Raw genomic sequence first — 17,955 nt, 5'->3', positions numbered from 1 at the left:
CTGACAGCTTTCAGAATCTGTATTTGTTTTTATTTGAGCAGTTTATTTCTTCTCTTTACCTCTAAGTGACCTAAAAGACAATACTCAGCTGAATGCTAATTGATCATGTTCCAGCATTGTCTGATGTGCCACATTTTCCTTTCCTTTCTTATTTTCTGTCTTCAGACTTAAGCAGTTAATCCCAGGTCACAAAGTAGTCTATGAAAGCAATTTCATTTCCCTTTTTGTGCAGCTTTCCGTGCACATAGCTTTCTACAACCTGTAAAATTAGAAATTATCATGGAAATAACTGATGGCCTCACAGGTCAAAAGGTGACCTGGAACCTATGGTAGTTATATTACATACGGAACACTTGTTCAAGTAACAGAGAGATTGTGTTCATTCCAAGACATTACTGCATATAGGGTTGTTTTTTTTTTGAAAACTGTATAAATATTCAGCAGAGCCCTTACCCCACCTTGTGCATGATGAGGTGACCATTTTATATTGAAGCATGTCCACTTCAACATCAGGTCTTTCCCAAAAGTCTCACATATAAAATAACACAACCATATTTCAGGCTTTTTTCCTACAAAGTAGAAGGGATCTAAACTGCATTTTAATATTGAACTCAATCTATTTACCCAAATGGTCTTATGCTGAGTTCTTTATTGGAACCTTGCTTACCTTGAAAAGAATACTCAGTCATCTATAGGGCTTTCAAGTTTCCATGTTAAAATACTTCCACAACAGATAAGTACTGTTTTTTCCTCTATAGTCCTGTGACTTTCTTAAATTGCCCATTTTTCAGATTTTCTATAGTTCTTCCCGTTTGTCACATATTACATTCAAATGTAATACATTAATTGACTTTTCTGGTCAAGAAATAGTAGTCTGTAAGATTACTGGTTTTCATGCCATTGCATTTCTTAGTTAGAGCAAGCTGGTACAGTTGTAATTACTGTCAACTGGATGTAGTCCCTAAGGTTACATCTGTGTTACTGAGCTGAAGAGGGCTCTGGCACATACTTGAGCACTACATGTGATAATCCAGGCCCTCTAACTGTTAGCCTGCTCTTTGGTATGCTTTTGGCTGAGGCCAACAAGCACTGAGGTAAAATACTGCAGGATTTGAGGAATAGCATGGGGTAGGGAATCTTCTAATTGGCAGTACAAATGAGGCTGCCCTGGCTCAGGAGAGGAGGTAAGCCAGGCAAATGTGAGCTGTAGTTTGCTACCAACTCTTGATTGGGTTGTGGTCCATTATCTTTTCTATGTGAACTAAGAAATTAAATGCAGCCAAAAACTGGTAGAGAGATACCTTCATATGGTGCCAGTGCCAAACCCTCACAGAGTATGTGAGCTGTTGGTACAGCAGAAGGACAGATCAGCATTAGGCTGACTGTGACTCCCTAAGGCAGACAGATTCTCAGCCTATGAGCAGGAATGGATGCTAGCTACCTTGTGCTACCTCCAGTGAACAGAACAGGGCACAGAATCTGGAACCCTTCACATTTTCAGGCAGTTTTCTATATTCTCAATTACCATTTTTGTTAGTTGTTTCTTTAACTATCTTTTCAAAGAAATGATCCAGATTTGTAGACAGTGGTCTAAAGACTTCCTTTTATTCAGTATTATTCTATGGGGAGAAAAAGAAAAAAATTAACTACTCAAGAAACCTGAAAAATTTCTGATTTTTTGTGTTCCTTTAAGATTTTCACATACTTTCAGAATATGTTAGTGAAATTATACTAATTAAGTGGATAATTAGGCTTTCTTAGATAGCATCACATGGTCTGTGCTCTCTTTCTGTTCTTTCTTTGCATGATGACAAGTTTAAAGTTCTTTTCAGTTCTGTTTCTTTTTCTCCAACTTTGTACTTCACTAAACATTTTTTACAGTGGAATCTCTTTTATTCTATTGCAATGTTACTCTGAACCAGTTTTTTGCTGTTACACTTCAAACTCATTATCTTTCTGTCAATGATTTCACAGTATGTTTACACTTTTTCAGTTCTTTTTATTAAACTAGAAGTATTGACAGTCATAAGGTCTTAATTTTAGATCTAATATCTCCTTTTCCTGATCACTATCAGATCCAGTAGTGAATTAACTCATTACTTCTTCCAGTTGTTTTTAAGTACTATACAAAAATGCTGTAACCTATTTTGAAGCACCTCTTGTACATAATTCAAATTCCTCTTTTACAGCTTTTCATACATTTTCATATATATAGCAATATATGTATGTATAACATGAATATAAAATGTCTGTGGCATATATATATATATATATATATATATATATATATATATATGATAATTATGGAGACCCTCATAAACCTAGAGAGAGCAAATCAAAACTTCAATACAATCTTCATGGATTTTGCTTCTTCCGTTTTCATTTGTGAAATCATTTCGGTGTCTGCCAGCCATGTGATCTGCAGAATCAGCAAGCAGGGTGGTTGTTTTATAAATTATGTTTCCCTCACTTTATATTCCTTATATAGCTACAGATAGTAACATTCTATTTATGCCTTAGCCAGTTCTGTTTCTAATGCAATCAAAGAAAATTCTTGGAATTTTTATTGCATCTCTCAAGACAACCTGTACCTAAGTTGTATTTATGAACAGGAAGCCCTATTTTTTAATTATTATTTCCTGTAGGACTTTATAGATTAAGTACATTTTCACATCTTAGTGTAGTAATTCACTTGATGTTATTCTCTTCTGGCAAATGTTTACCTATGATTACACTTATTCATTTGCTGAAATATCTTTCCTGTTTTATAAGTATTTCCAAGTATGTTTTCCTTACTGTTCCTAATAGATTTAAAAATAAAGACATTTTAACTGATTTTTTAAACCAAAATTTTATCACTCAAAAGTTGCAAATCAAAACTACAAAAAGTTGCATGTAAAAAAATTGTATCATCAAACTGTAAGTCTGAATTTTAGATTAGCAGTAGTATCAAAAAAAAAATAGTTTCATAACTGAAGCTACACCAATACAATACTCTCAAAACTAGTTTTCTAAAACTGTGCTAAGTCAGTTTGATGTACTTCCTTCTAACAATAATACGCCATTGTTAGAATTGTATTATTTTTCATTATAAGCAAGGCTTTAGTCCAATCTTGCTGTAAAATGAATATGAGTATTAAGTCACAGATTATTTCAGGATCTGTATTGCCTTATATTGTTAATAGAAAGGACAAATCTTCAGCAGCCAGTAATGGCTTAACCATATGCTGTCATTGTGCATCATTTGAGGATATACTAAGGAAAGCCCCATCAGGTTTTACATGGGTTTTAATATTCTTTTGTTTTCTCTGGATAATTTTATTACAGTTTTCCTTTACAAACTCAGTTGCAGTCTTAATTTTAGGAAAAAAAATTACTGCTTCTACTGTTCAACACAAACTCCCCATTGGTGTAACTGTTCAAGAAATTCCAAATTTCCTCTGCTTTCTAATAATTGTAATGTCATCCTCATGCTCAATACACACATCTGGCAAAGGTGTTTTGTTAATAGCCTCAAAATTATGCAAAGTCCTGCAGGTAAATTACACTAGTTAAAAACTTTTAGGCACCATAAATTACATTCTCACTCACACCTCCAATAATTTTCTAGTATATTGCTATTATTAGTGCCATTATTGTTGCCAATTATTGTAGGTAGTAGAAGAGGCTGCAATCCAAATAATTTAGATTACCTAAAGAACTTTTAGTAAACCTAATGAAATATGTAGGTATCTATCCCATAAAAATCATTAACTATTATTCACTATTTCTGCTTGCTACAGCAGAGCACTATTTTCAAAAATTCTCCAGATTTTATGCAGGTGTACCTTTTAGTGTCTTTTTTCAAAAACTTCTATCTCCTCATACTGCTTTCAATGCAAAGCAGTCTTCCCATCCAATAGCATTTTTCTTTATTTGCAAACAAAACTGAAAACAGTTGCCATACCATTTATGAACACAGAATGGTTTCATTCAGATGCTCTTTTTAAGTTAGCATTCCTATATTGCACAAGTATCATAAGTCTTTATTTTTACAGAAAGATTTATCTCTGTCTATAGTTACTATTCCATTGATGTAGGAGGCAAGGTACTTTGATCCTCTGAAGGCACATGTATCATAAAAAAACCCTAAAATGCTGTTATGAGTTATTAATTTTCTTCTCTGCTTTACTGGAAGTCCTAAAATAGGAGATCCATACAGCATTTAGAAGTACATATACTCTTGAGTATATATGATTATGCTCAAGACAATATTCTAGCAAATGGATGCAAACATATGAGAAAAAAAAGGATCAGTACTGGACCAAAAAAGTTAGGACACACAAGTGTAGAAAGGTACCACAAACTTAGGTTAACAAAAGGAATGAAAAAAGGGGAGAAGACAGAACTGAAGAGCATGAGAGATCTTTTACACATATAAACCAAGAAAATATTACCAGAGGGAGAAAGAAAATAATTTGACCTTTTAATAATTATTGAACAGAAATTTCACCTTTTAGTTAGGCAGACTTTACCAGTACACCACTTTGTAAGTCTACCCCCTTTTTGCAAATGAGCCATGTAGGACTCAGTTGTTAAAATAAAGACTAATGCTATATTTTATTAAACTTTTATGTCTTTAATATAGATTTTATACTCTTCACATTTCATTTTACATTTCTACAAACACCTTTAAGTTACAATTACATTAGGAAACCAATACATTTTATATGAAGGCAGGAAAGCAAATTTTTCAAACCATAAAAAAATTAATGAGTGACATAGTCTTCTTTTTTCTATGTCTTCACTACAATACTATCAGTCAAGAAAATACTGGTATCAGCATCAAAGGAAGAGTCAGCAATCTTCCACATCAGAAGTTAGGACAAGACTTTCAACATGGGAAAGTAGGATTGCCAGAGAAGTAGCGAGTGGAAAGCTTCAGAAAGGATGGCAGCTGTAAAGAGTCAGGGGAAAAAAGAAAAAAAAAAGAAAAAAAAAGGAATAAAAAACTGGGAAAGATAACAAGATTGAAAATGACAAGAAAAAACAATACATAGGAAATAGCAACAGCAACAATCGTATTTATTCATATTAGAAACAGTACAAGAACACTGACAGAAAAGGTGAAGAGGCAGGCATTTCTAAAAAAAAGATCTATTATGGTATAAAATGCTGAGTTATTTCTCAATGAAGGTGATAGACCAGTCACTTAACTTTGAGTTTGAACTAGTTAGTTCAGTGCAGGATTCCTGTGAATTCAGCAAACTAAAATGGGCACCTCCAGAGGGCGATTCATCCCATCCTAAGGTCTGAATCTTAGACTCTGAATCACATATTTGAAATGTAATTAATTTTGTGAAGTTCACTAGGTATTTATGAAGCTAGCATCTTATCTTCAAGATGAATATTTATGGATAGCAACATCTGGATTAAAATAATAAGTGACACAGCATATTTTCAACTTTCTCTAGTCTGAACAAAGAAAAATTACTAATGACTTTAATCTGCACAGAACATCTAATAGGTTTGTGCTGCATAATATTTTTCACTACTGAACAGTACTTGTGTGCACTACACTGAGCACAAAAATGAAGCCTGACCCACATAAAAGGAAGTTTGCTTTTCTGTTAGAACTAATTTTGTACCACTGGGCTTTCAGTTTGTCTGCTGTAAATAAAAATTTAAGCTGGGATTCTCTATTCCAAACTTTAAGACACAATTCATTAAATATCACAGTACTTTGTTACTCAATACAGTAAATGCTGCCATAAAAAAAATGCTGAAATCCAATGTCATGGTCATGGACACATATTATAATGGCTATTTTAAATGAACTGTAATTAAATAAAAGAGTCATGGTTTTAAAGTTGGTATACAGCCCAGTCTGTGCAGAAAACTTCAGCGTGGAACTGATCTGTGGAAACAACCTCTTCATACCACCTTCACAGCTTGCCAGCCCAGATGCAAAACCAAGACTGTGTGCTTACAGAACTGCAGCACCAAAGCATAAATAATCAGAGAATGGGGTGGGAAAGTGAGCTCTCCTCCTGGGCAGTGATCTGGGGGCTGGAAGACACCAAAGGGACAGCTCACAGTGGCACTCCCTTGTCAATATGGAAAGTTTGAGAGACATAGTCCTGGGACTGGAGAGGTCTTCCACTAATGACTATTTTCAGAATACAGTCATCTTGATACTGTTGATATGAGGACAACACGGAGTTGCCAGTTACAATGTGCTTATAAAGACATCTTTAAAATCTAAATATAATTGAAACGGGATTTTGCACTGAACAATTTACATAATCTAAACCATTCTAGATTCATGCAACATGAAATAGTGTAACATCAATGCAAAACAATGTAACAGCAACGGCTTAACTATTACATAGACCAAAAAGTCTCTTATTTAGAACTTCTAAAAGTTTTATCTGCATTAAATTTCATTTTCCTTTTAGAATGAACATGAAGAGTAGTTATGTTAGTTTTTCTGTGTTCATCTTTACTGGGTGCCCTTAAAAATTGCTGCTCAATGACACAGACATGGCACAGGAATGGGAACCCTATCACATAGCAATTTATAGCATAGTTCTTATGCTGACCTATCTCTATCAGCAGAAATTAATACACTACATTCCAAAAAGTAGATGTTACCATTCCAAAATTAATTGTGAACTAGCACCATAAGACCTCTCCCTGCCCCACCCATTTTCACTCTCTGTCCCCTTTTAGAGGGGATGTTATTATGCTATATATCAGCTCAGGGTTCAGCTACATCGAATTGTTGCTCAGGTGAACAGTTAAAATTTTATGTGTACCACTGAGTGAATGCACAAAAACAGGGGAGCCTTATATCTGTAGTTAAATGGGGTTTTTGCATGGTAATTCATGAAGACCACTTATAGTCACTGTATTAATATTTGTTAATTGCTCAATTTAAAAATTATGGGAATTCCCTAAACATATACACTTGCTATAATACTATATATACTTATGGGAATCATGGAAAAACCTAGGGCAGCCATGAACAAATTACTGAATGGAACTTTTTTTTGCCGTTTCTGAATTTATTTTATTTTATTACAGCTTATGGATGAAATCCACACTGATGTCTAACCTGTAATGACTGCCAATGTAAGTAATCCATTGTTCTACAGCTACATTTGTTTCTGAATTGATTGACTTTACCTAGTCCTGCTGAGTAACAATTAATTAGCGGTTTCCATTTTCAATTTTGGTGCTATTACAATTAAGTTCTACACACAAATTCTGACACTCTTAACTGTTATTGCATGCCTGCTTGTGCCTTTTCCCAAATGCTAGTGACTAGAATTAACAGAAATATATATATTTTTTAAATGGTTTTGATTTTTTTCATATCTAATAGAGGGTTTTTAAGAGCTAACTTGGGAAGACAAACATTGGGGTAGTTGTTATTTCAGCAGGATAATGAATTTTGTGATTCAGGTTGGCCCTGAAAGTCAATTTAAAGCCTTCCCTAGAAGTGACTATGCTAAAATAAAAATGTAATGACTAAAGAACAGCTCAGAACAGCACTTAGAAAGCTGAAGTCTCACCCTGTTTTCCATGCAAGCACAAAGCATATCTGAGCACTATGCAAAAAATATTGCTGTAAATACTCACCTGACTCCTCTTTCATCCTATTATTTCTCCTATGTTAATTAAGTTTTTTTTTTTCATCTTCTGTAAAAGAGAATAATTTCCCTCTCCCCATTTCAGTTTCTTCTTTTGCTTTTTTCTACTCACCTGCACAGTTTCTGGAATTCCAGAATTTAAAAGAGCTAAGGATCCTGTCCTGGGGTAAAATACCAAGTTCTGAAAGCCTTAGCATAGCTGAAGACCAATAACTTAAATTTTAAGTGTTTGTGTTCTCTTATTTCCAGTAAAGTTATAAAAATACTAGAACAAAATTCAGCAATTAATCTATTTAGATAATTGTAACCTTAGAATGAGATCACCATTTTGTTAAGAGCTATGCTGATACAACAAAACATAATGATTTTTATAAATTTGAACTATACCATTATCTCTGATACCTTATTTTCATGTTTAGCTGTTATGAGAAGGGCATGTCCACTTCTCTCCTATAGTAGCCATTCTAAATTATGCATACAATACTTCAACAAATAAAATTATTCATATCTTTAAATATTTAAAACCACTTAATTATTAGATATTTAGGAGATAAAAATAACAAGAGCTAACACTAGTATATTGTACACAAATATAACTATCTTCTCTCCTGTAACAATTTACTACCTGACAATTACAACATTTACAACCATGACATACATTTTTAAATGCCAGGTCTTGTAAACACAAAATCCATCTGTATAGTATTTTTTCAAGTCGCTTAATGGCCATAATATCAAATGTTGTTTCACACTAGTATCAACATTTGATGTCTAATTGACACAGTAACAGGAAGCCAGCTCAGTGTAATTTACTTTGGAGAAGATAGTGGCAGAACTTCAAGGTATTACTTCTCAGTAATCATGAACTCCGGCAGTCTTTAAAGATAAAATGATATATGACAAACAATAAAAGTAAAGCAAAGTTTTAGGGCCCAATGTTGATTAACTAAAAGAATGATCTCTATAACCAGTATAGAAATTTGACCAAGAGAAAAACACAAAAATAGTTTCCTTTTAAAATAACACATCCTCTTAGAAAAAACCCAAACCAACCAACACCTCCACCCCAAAAGTATGGGGTTTTTAGTATTGTTGTAGTGATCTTGGTAACAATCTATTTGTATATTCATGTTTAATTATTAATTACTGAGTTCCAAACTTGAGCAGAAATCATGTACCGCATTAGCTATGTTTAGTCGTAGACATAAGTAGGCAATCATAATCAATATTGAGAAGAAAAACTGTTAAATAAAAGCTTAAGACTTTTGAAAAGATCTGTGCCAAATAAACCCCATGCATTTAAAAATTGCTTCCTTTTAAGGGGATGTTCTATGACGTTGCTTTCAGATTTTCTGCAGACTCTTTAGTCTTCATAAACAATGTTTCAGGGATCTGCAAAATAATAATTAAGAAAAGCAATCCCACTGTTCATAAGATTCAATTTAATGCCAGTCAGTGTAATAATCCACTGGATTAATTTATTTTTAGGAAGATCATAGATCACAAAAAAATGCAAATCAAAGAGACCAGGCTTTAGAAATTCAAGACTTTTTTTCCTCTGTTTAGTAAGACAAACATTACCTAAAAGTCGTAAGTCATCATGTGGAGAAAACTCCACCACCTTCTTATGGGTGCTACAGGAAGAGGGGAAAGGATTAAATTAATTCATCTACACTCAGCAGATTTTGAATGATGGGACATTTGAATCCTTTTGTATTCATTGGTGAGGCCATGCTGCCAGCACTGTGCTCAGTCTGGGGCTCCTCACTACAAGGACATGGAGGTTCTGTAGCCTCAGAGAAGGGCAAAGGAGCTGGGAAGGGTCTGGATCTCAAGTCCTCTGAGGATCAGCTGAGGGAGCTGAGGTTGTTCAGCCTGGAGGAAAGGAGACTCAAGCTGGACCTTATCACTCTCTATAGCTGCCTGAAAGGAGGATGGAGTCAGGTGGGGGTGGGTCTCTTCTCCCAGGTAACAACTGACAGGACCAGAAGAAATGGCCTCAAGTTGATCCAGAGAAGGCTTAGACTGGATATTTGGAAACATTTCTTCACTGAGAGGGTTGTTAAGCACTAGAACAGGCTGTCCAGGGCATTTAAAAGAAATGTGGACACAGCACTTAGGGACACAGTTTAGTGTGGGCTTTTACTGTTAGGTTTATAGTTAACTTGACAATCTTAAGGGCCTTTTCCAATCTAAATTATTTTGTTCTGTAATTCATTTGTCTGTCTGTATCTGCAGTGCAGAACACCACAGACTGAAGGAGGCTGAAGAAAGTATAGTCAGACAGAAGACAAGCTTTAGATGTAAAAGATTTATAGGACCATTTGTACCTTTGAATATAATTTTTTTGGGGGTAAGCAGGAAAGTAGGTTTTCCAGTTAAATGAGTCACGTACAGGAGTTGGAGAAGAAGCTGAGGTTTCAGAAAACAGGTAAGGGTGTAGCTAGGACAAGTGTGGCATGAGCTATAGTCAGATAGAGAGCTGTAGCCATGTTCTCCAGTAAAGTGACTTTCAACTGACCCCAGTGTATTTATCCAACTGTGATCTTTCCAACTCATATTGAAACCCCCTCTCTGAAACCTATATCAAACTCTTCATTCATATGCACTTATCCTCAGACCTAACAATATACTCCATCACTGCTTCTATACCCATATGCCTTGCCTGGAGTCATAAATCCCTCTCTCCTGTCACTCACAGGTAAACTCAAGAAACCACCTTTTTTCCACAGTATAGCAGAAGTCACTCTTCCTCCTTACAAGTTGCTTTCTGATATAAGACAAAGATTCCCCTCAATCTCATATTCAGCTTGTAGCTCAGGCCTGATCAAAGACAACATCAGAATCATGTAAGCTAGCAACAGGAAATTAGCTAGATAATATAAAAACAAGCACAACCCCCCTCATTTCCACATTTGTATCAAAAGACATGAGTAAGAAAAATGGACCACAAAAAGGTTAAACCTGTCAACTTGCTTTATCCTGTTAAAAAAACTGTTGTCAGTATTTGTTATAGTATTTTGTTTAAATTTCATAAAATACATTATAGCAATTTTAGATCTGACAAATTATTTTTTTAAGATATTTTTTTAAGATGAACCTATTCATACCACTTGAATATGGCTTATAGTTTGATATACCTCAAATTTGACACCACCACAATTTCTAACAAAAATATGCACCAAAGGTTGGAAAAGCTAACATCTCTACAAATTACTTATGGATGTGCTTATATGGTACCCTGGACAATGGGAAGTCCCAAGGGCAAAGGCAACTAAGAGCACTGATAATATACATTTTTTATGATGCTAGAAAATTTTCAATAGTAAGAAAAAAACAATAAGAGACATGGTATGAGGACAAAGAAGCTTTTTACAATGTAAATTTATTATTCATGGAAAAAAAAGAGTTGGTCAAGTGCAACTGGAATTTTTGGGCAAGTAACAAATGGCTAATAAGACATGTTAATAATTGTAGGGAAAGTTTATGCCTATAAATAATGACAGAATGGAAAATTCTAAAATTTGGTTTTCTGGCAATGAGGAATCAGGATTTAATTCAAAGAAGAATATTGTAATCTAGAGGAGTTGACAAGTTTAGTCTTGTCAGATGAGGACGCAGGACTTGAAAAACCATAGTTACATATCGGAAAACTAAATCTACTAGTCAGGAGTATATATGAAAAGTAGGAGTAGTGAAGAATTTTAGGGACACTCAAGGACAATGCAATGATTCAGAACCCCATATTTCTGTTACTGGGGAAGGTGTGATGTGGACAGAAGCATTAATGCCACCAGACTACTTTTCCTGGCTCCTTTCTGGGCACCTCTTGCTGTTGCTCCTTGTGGATAGGCACACAACTTACTTGAAACTGAGGAGGTAGGGAGAGCTCTGTACTTTTTCATACACTCCAGAACATCAGTTCCCACTTTGTTTCGAGCAACAGATCATTATCAGCCCTCAGCAATTTTCAAATGCCACCACACACCCATCTGATCAAACTTTTAATTGGAAACACTATTTAAAGCACTGGTATGGTTTAGCCAAACCATTCCAGCTGTTGTAAAGGTACAATGATATCTTCTACTGCATCTGTCCCTCCCTCCAGACTTTCTGGTTGCTGCATGAAACACTTCTGCTTCTTTATCTGATTTCCCATGGGATTCATTTTAGGGCCTGTGACTGCTTTTAGCTTCTGAAGTAGCAGAAAACTGGCATTCGCCATTGCCCACAGGTTTGTGAACAACAGAAATAAAACTGATCTGCCCATCCACAGTATTGCTACTGCTAGAAAAAGGAGCAGTAAAAAATCTACAGATTTAAGAAAATGGGAACATTATACACTTGATTAATGTTTAAAAATTTATCATTAATCAATGAGGACAACAAACTCCTATTTACAGAATTATTTTAAGAAATCAACAGAAGCTGCTAAAAATCCATGCAAACACCAGTAAGGTGGCTTGAGAGCCCTGGCTTCTCAGAGCAGCAAGACATTACCTATCACTTTAACAGTGATATTCCAATCCTGTAGCAGGCAGGAACTCCAAGTGCAAGACGTGTACCTTAAGCTCGTTGGTGTTATGAAAGTCTGAGAAAAGAGGGAGAAAGTCTCCTCATTTTGCAGCCCCTGCTGTTAAAAAGAACAGCTACAGGTCCCTGCCTTCCTGAGTGGCAGGACTGGTCACAGCCTGCTGAGCTCACTGTTTACGGGCTGATGGCTGCTGTAATCCAGCAGCCACTGCCTCTCTCTGATGATGGATTCGGCTGAACAAGGGGTCAGTGATATCTGGCCACTGTGACAGCCATGGCTCCTGGATCACCACAGGTCCTGCTGTGAGATCCTCCTACAGCTCTTCAGGGTCAACCTTAGGTCTGCCTCCAGCTGTGAATATTTTCTTTTTATCATCTGCAATCTTTACAATTGCATTTTTTCAGACTGTTTAGGAACAGGTGGACCAGCAAAGGTGCCAGTACAAACCTCTGTGAGTGTTAAAACTGCCCATTAGTCACTATGCTGTTCCTTATATTTTAGCCCTTTACTAATCCACAAAGAATATTAGGTGACTCCCTACTTCATTTTAACAGTCTTCAGTAACAGAACTTTTTTAAAACTTTTGGGTCATGTTTTCCTGCACATCTGGAAAAGACTCCTTCAAATAACTAGCAAAGCTCTAAGACAAAATTACTTGTACAAAACCTATAATGGTTTCTATTTCACCTGTCTATGATCCCATTAATAATATGCTTTTTCACAATCACTGCCATTTTGTCTGTCATGGTAGCCTCACTTTTTAGTCCATTAGTCCATGACCATCCCTAAAACCATTTGTAAAACTCGGGTCACATTTGTTACTTTCCATTCCTCTGTTATCAAGGCTAATTTAAGTATCAGATTACACAACACAGGTCATGGTTTCCTCACCAATTTAATTTCTGAATTTTTCTAGTACTACTGAATAAAAAGCATGTTATTGGGAAGTTTATTAATGTTTATTTAACCAATTTGTTTAAAAACCTTTTATTGAGATATCAAATCTGAACTATTCCTATTAAAAACAACTCCTGTTTGGGGATGTCCCTAATCATCCTGTCATAAACCTTGCCAGTGCAATAAGTTCAATTTCTTTCTGTAATGGCTTTGTCTTTCTCCTTAACCACAACTGTCTATTAAACTCACCTCCCTACTAATAAACTTTGCACTGGAAAACGATGGCGTTTAGCTTTTAGGATTTTAGCCCATTGCATTTCAAAATCTTTTTGTTCTGCTTCAGATTAGGTCTACACTTGCCAGAATTGTGCTCTTTTCTACTTCACTTGGATTTTTCTGTTTTAAAAACCTGTATTTATTTCTACTAGCTTCTTTTAGTGCTGAATTGTGCTGGAAAAAGTCTTATTTAATCAGTTTAGAATCAGAAAACAAAGCCTCAATGTATTTTCAATAATTATTTAAACAATGTCTTCATTAGCATACAATTCTTTTTTTAAACAAGACTGACTTTTTAAAAAATTTTATTTTAATCTTTTTTTCTCCTACAAGTATGACAAACTTGAGTATGGTATCTCACTACTCAATGGTTCTTCCACAGTCATTTGTTGTATGTTTATCTAGGCTAAATTAAGGGCTGTCTTTCTCCTTCTGGATTCCCTATCTTGTTTGCTCAAAAATTAGTGCTCAGTGATATCTAAATACACAGTCTGTGCATGATGGCCTAATGAGGCCTAACATTAAGATTATCCAGTCTACACATACATAACTAAGAACTGTTGCAATGATCAAACCTTTGACTTCTACAGACTCCTCACTCTCCCACAGTGTTTCACAGCAATTGTCTCCATCTCACCAACAAGCCCAGAGCTCTCACTAAAGTTCTCCTATTCAGCCATAGAACCATATAGAACTACATTTTGTGGTTTATTCTGATAAAATTAAACTGTTGGACTATATTTTCTTTGGACTATATTTTCTTTGGTACATACTGCACCATTTGTCTGCACAGTCCAATCTACCATCTTTGTAATCAGCCAGGCACTCATAATTCCATCATCCCTGTACAATCTAAACCCTGACATTTCAGTGAGCCTTTAAAAGAAAGGGTTACATGCAGACCCATATACAGAAAGATGGTGACATACCTGGGGAATTCCCAATTAATCCTCACCACTTTTCTGAAGACTAATTACTTTTGAGGCACAATGGAAGCAGAGCACTACGAGATAGGAATATGCCAAGATACCAAATAAAAACTAGTGTAGGTTCCTTCCCAACAGAGATCAAATGGCATTTGAAAAAAGGACTGATGAATGGCACAGTTGTGGTTATTCAAGATTCTGTACCAGGACATGCTGTGTCAGGAATGGAATACATGAAGGATGCTACAGAAGTCTAAAAAGTCCTTCTGCATGCACTGCAGACCTTTGTGATATTTGCATTTACTTCCTTACATGAGAAGGGAGAATTTGTTCTTACTGCTGTGGAGAGGTGAAGAGAGAGATGCTTTCAGGACACAATGCCAGTAGCTATGGACTTGAGTTTGGCAGCTGAGAAGGCCTATGGGGCTAGCAATTTTTCTGTTCGCTGCAACTCACTTATTTTCCTTTTGCAAAGCTTCTGGTTGGAGTACCTTCTTTTTGCATTAAATCATGATGTGGCACTAGGCACAACAGAATCCAACAGCTACACTGCTGCATCCAGTGTATATTCATTATTATTTATCTATATTATCATAAATTTTGGAAGGCCTCACCATGGCCCACTTTGTATTATGCTGGGCCATGAAGAAACACACCACAAAACAAAGATATGCTTAGATTCTACTTAAGAAGACAACAGAGGGATTATGGCAGCAAATGCAATTACATGATACTAGTGTGATATGCACTGGCATTAATATACCTGCAACATAACTGTTGTCTAGTTGGATTGCTTGAAGCTTCACAGTATATAAAACTTTTAAGAAAAAAATATAGGGAAGATAGTGAACACTTCTGTTTATGAAGTCAACAAATACATGAGAGGCAGCTGAGGAGAAAATATTCAGTATGGTCTGAAAATTTAATGACTGAATGATGGAAGTTGGCATCAGATGTTGGTCAAAACCAGAGTCAACCTCTTGATACTGAAGGAGAAATATCAGGTAGAAGTAGTCCTGATGAGCCTTGAAAATAAAGACAGATAGCTTACCTTTATTGCTTTAAAATGAAGCAAGAAATTGAAAATAGCAAAGGAGTAGGTTTGGAAAATGGTATTTACAGTAGAGCAGCACTCTGACTATCTAATGAGCAAGGCAATACTGCATTTTGTCAAGGCAAAGTAAAACTCTTTCCAATAAAGATTTGATCCATGAAAAACCTGCTTAGAGAGATGAATGATCATCCTATAAGGATTGGAAAAAGATCCCCAAAATGTAGGTTTACACTAGATTTGATGACAAAACAAATAACAGCATGATGGTATCACTCATAAAGGGTCCAGAGAAGTTTTGCGAGGGCATCAACCTAAATACAAAAAATAACTACTAACAAAAGACCAGTAGTTGTAACTGGAAATAAAGAACTGAGGACATTGCTGAAGAAAAATTTCATGCATTAAATCGGCTTAGGATTGGAAAAGAAGAGGTATATGAAATGCATAAAACATTGTTTTTCCTATAAATACTGTGAAATGAGAAAATTCTTTTGTGTCATATTTATTAATAAATTGTTACAACTATCTAAGCTACCATATTTTGACTTTCAAGGGTTGAAGAAAAACAATGTTCATGTCACAATGTGAGGAGTGTCTCATTTGACACAAAGACATGCTACATTCAGGACAGTCACCATACAGAGTGCAAACAGCAGTAGGGGAAGAGATCTCAGAGACTTACAACTAACATGCTGAACGTTCAGGCACATTTCTTTGCTCTTCCTTCTCAGTGCACAGAAGGAAACTTACTCTGTTGCTGTAGTTTGGCATTTCAGCTCTTGAGGTACTCTGAAGACCTGACAAAGTGTAGCTGTGCAGCAAATGCCCACCCCCTATATTCCAAAATATCCCCTCCTTCTCTTGATATCTGTTTTCTTGCTTTAGTCCTGGTTTCAGTCATTTATAGCACCACAGCAAGTTAAATGAAAGAAACAATAAGATCAGGTACTCAGCAACAGGGGCAGGAGGCAGTAAGTACTGGAGATCTGGTCATAGCAGGAGACAATTCAGAGTTCCTCCTCTTCCAAACATTTGTAGCAGCACTGCTGCAAGCAGAACAGAACTGTGCCCCAACATTATCTCCCTCAAAGTACTGGGAAGTAGCAATCACATGAAGGGGAAGCAGTCACACCCAGGTGATCTGCCTCTCAGTGCTGATAAGAGAAAAAAATCAGATACAGATGAAACGTGGAGGATTCCTCACTGGCATGTCACTTCCCTTCTTTTTCTCTTCTGAAATTAGATCTGTTCTGAGGCACTTCTGATCTAGAGGCTCAGCTAGAAGGCTGTGTTTAGGGATTTTTTTTTTGCAATCACCTAATCTCCTGCTTTTCTTTCTTTGACCCAACCTACTGCAAGTAAAAATATATATGGCCAATAGGATTAAAAGGTGAAAACAGCACACATACAGGTCTAAACATTTTTAAAAGAAAATATGCTGATTAGGATTTTTTATGCAAAATGAAACATTCAGTGTGCTGAAACATTTCCATTTCTGAAATGAAATCATTATTTCATTTCATATTGAAAAAACTCAATCATTTTATATTGCAAAATCTCAAAAGAATAAGTGTTCAGGTTTATAAATGAGAACTCTGAAAATGTCCATCCCATAATGAACATAATAAAATTGTGGTTTGAGTGCTGTTGAAGGTGATGCATTTCAAAATCATTAAGTTTTGTGTTTGAGCAAGAAATAATGGCTTCTGCTTGGCACTAATTTTATTTAGCAATCCATTGTCTTCTCCTCTTAGTAGTAACTGTCATCTTGAATCCCCAATTCATACTGTAATTTACAAGTAGTCACTGAGTCTTCTTTAAGGCTTCAAAGCTCTTATACTCCTCTTCAGGAGCAGTATACAAAAACTCCTAGAAAAGCATCTACTGAAAGTTTTAAACTTAAATATATGCAGTGCAATGAAAGATACCAGTAGTTATCAATTTAGTTCTCCTCTCAGGTGTATTTTTCAAACCCATATAAAAGGCTTTGGTTTTGTTTGGGGGGTTTTTGTTGGTAGGTTTGTTTTGTTTTTTTTAACTGGACTTTCTAGTCTACTTCTGATCTGAGTCTGACTTCTTTTTTGGTCTTGCTCTTTCTTTAAATTACTTCCATTTCATGCTGCTCTTGTGCCAAGCAATAAAAATAATCCTGTGCTCCTTAACCTTTACTCATCAATTATTATCTGTGTCCTTGCTTTAAGAGAGAGAATCTCTAGTTGTCTTACACAGAATTCCTCCAGACCTTTACAGACCCTTGATAATTATCCACAAATTCAGTAACATTTCCAGTTCTTCCATTTTTTAAAATATTAAGACATGGCTGAAAACATCCTTGAATTTAAATGCCTGAAAGGAAATACAACATTATAAAAAAGGGCACGGAGTTTACAATGCCCCTTTTGTTATAGAGGGAAAACACCTACATGTAGTTTTTGCTCATTTGTATATAAAAATAGGAGTCAAAGCAATGACTGTACCCATAGCTACAAGAAAAGAACTTCCTCCTTAACCCCAGCACAGATATTTATAGCTATTTTTTGGTGAATCCACTGACATATGATATGGGTAATATGTAGTTCCTACCTAAGACTATAGCTAATCAGCACGTATGATCAAATTCACTCATAATGCCAG

At 35.6% G+C, this 17,955-nt stretch overlaps 2 long non-coding RNA genes across 14 annotated transcripts in view; one reads left to right on the top strand and one right to left on the bottom strand.

Moving 5' to 3' along the window:
* Window positions 1-17,955, top strand: part of LOC306804507 — a 95,617-nt gene that overhangs the window by 23,963 nt on the left and 53,699 nt on the right. For all 8 annotated transcript variants that reach the window (XR_013774892.1, XR_013774893.1, XR_013774894.1 and 5 more), the window contains exon 3: window positions 7,066-7,113. This is a non-coding gene — a long non-coding RNA (uncharacterized lncRNA). The remainder of the gene's footprint in view (window positions 1-7,065; window positions 7,114-17,955) is intronic.
* The window catches only part of LOC306804520, an 81,535-nt gene that overhangs the window by 52,596 nt on the left and 10,984 nt on the right, over window positions 1-17,955 (bottom strand). The window contains exons 7-8 of one of the 6 annotated variants that reach the window (XR_013774906.1): window positions 7,747-8,510; window positions 3,674-4,936 (exon numbers count right to left, since the gene is read on the bottom strand). This is a non-coding gene — a long non-coding RNA (uncharacterized lncRNA). Of the gene's footprint in view, window positions 1-1,525; window positions 1,620-3,673; window positions 4,937-7,025; window positions 8,511-8,751; window positions 10,458-11,685; window positions 15,293-17,955 lie in introns of those variants that run through there. The other 5 variants (XR_013774905.1, XR_013774907.1, XR_013774908.1 and 2 more) reach the window with 5 other exon arrangements.

This window comes from Erithacus rubecula, assembly GCF_903797595.1.
Source record: "Erithacus rubecula genome assembly, chromosome: 1".
Classification (NCBI taxonomy): Eukaryota; Metazoa; Chordata; class Aves; order Passeriformes; family Muscicapidae; genus Erithacus; species Erithacus rubecula.
The sequence above is the reverse complement of the archived record's forward strand: the minus strand, read 5'-3'. Positions and strand labels throughout refer to the sequence as shown.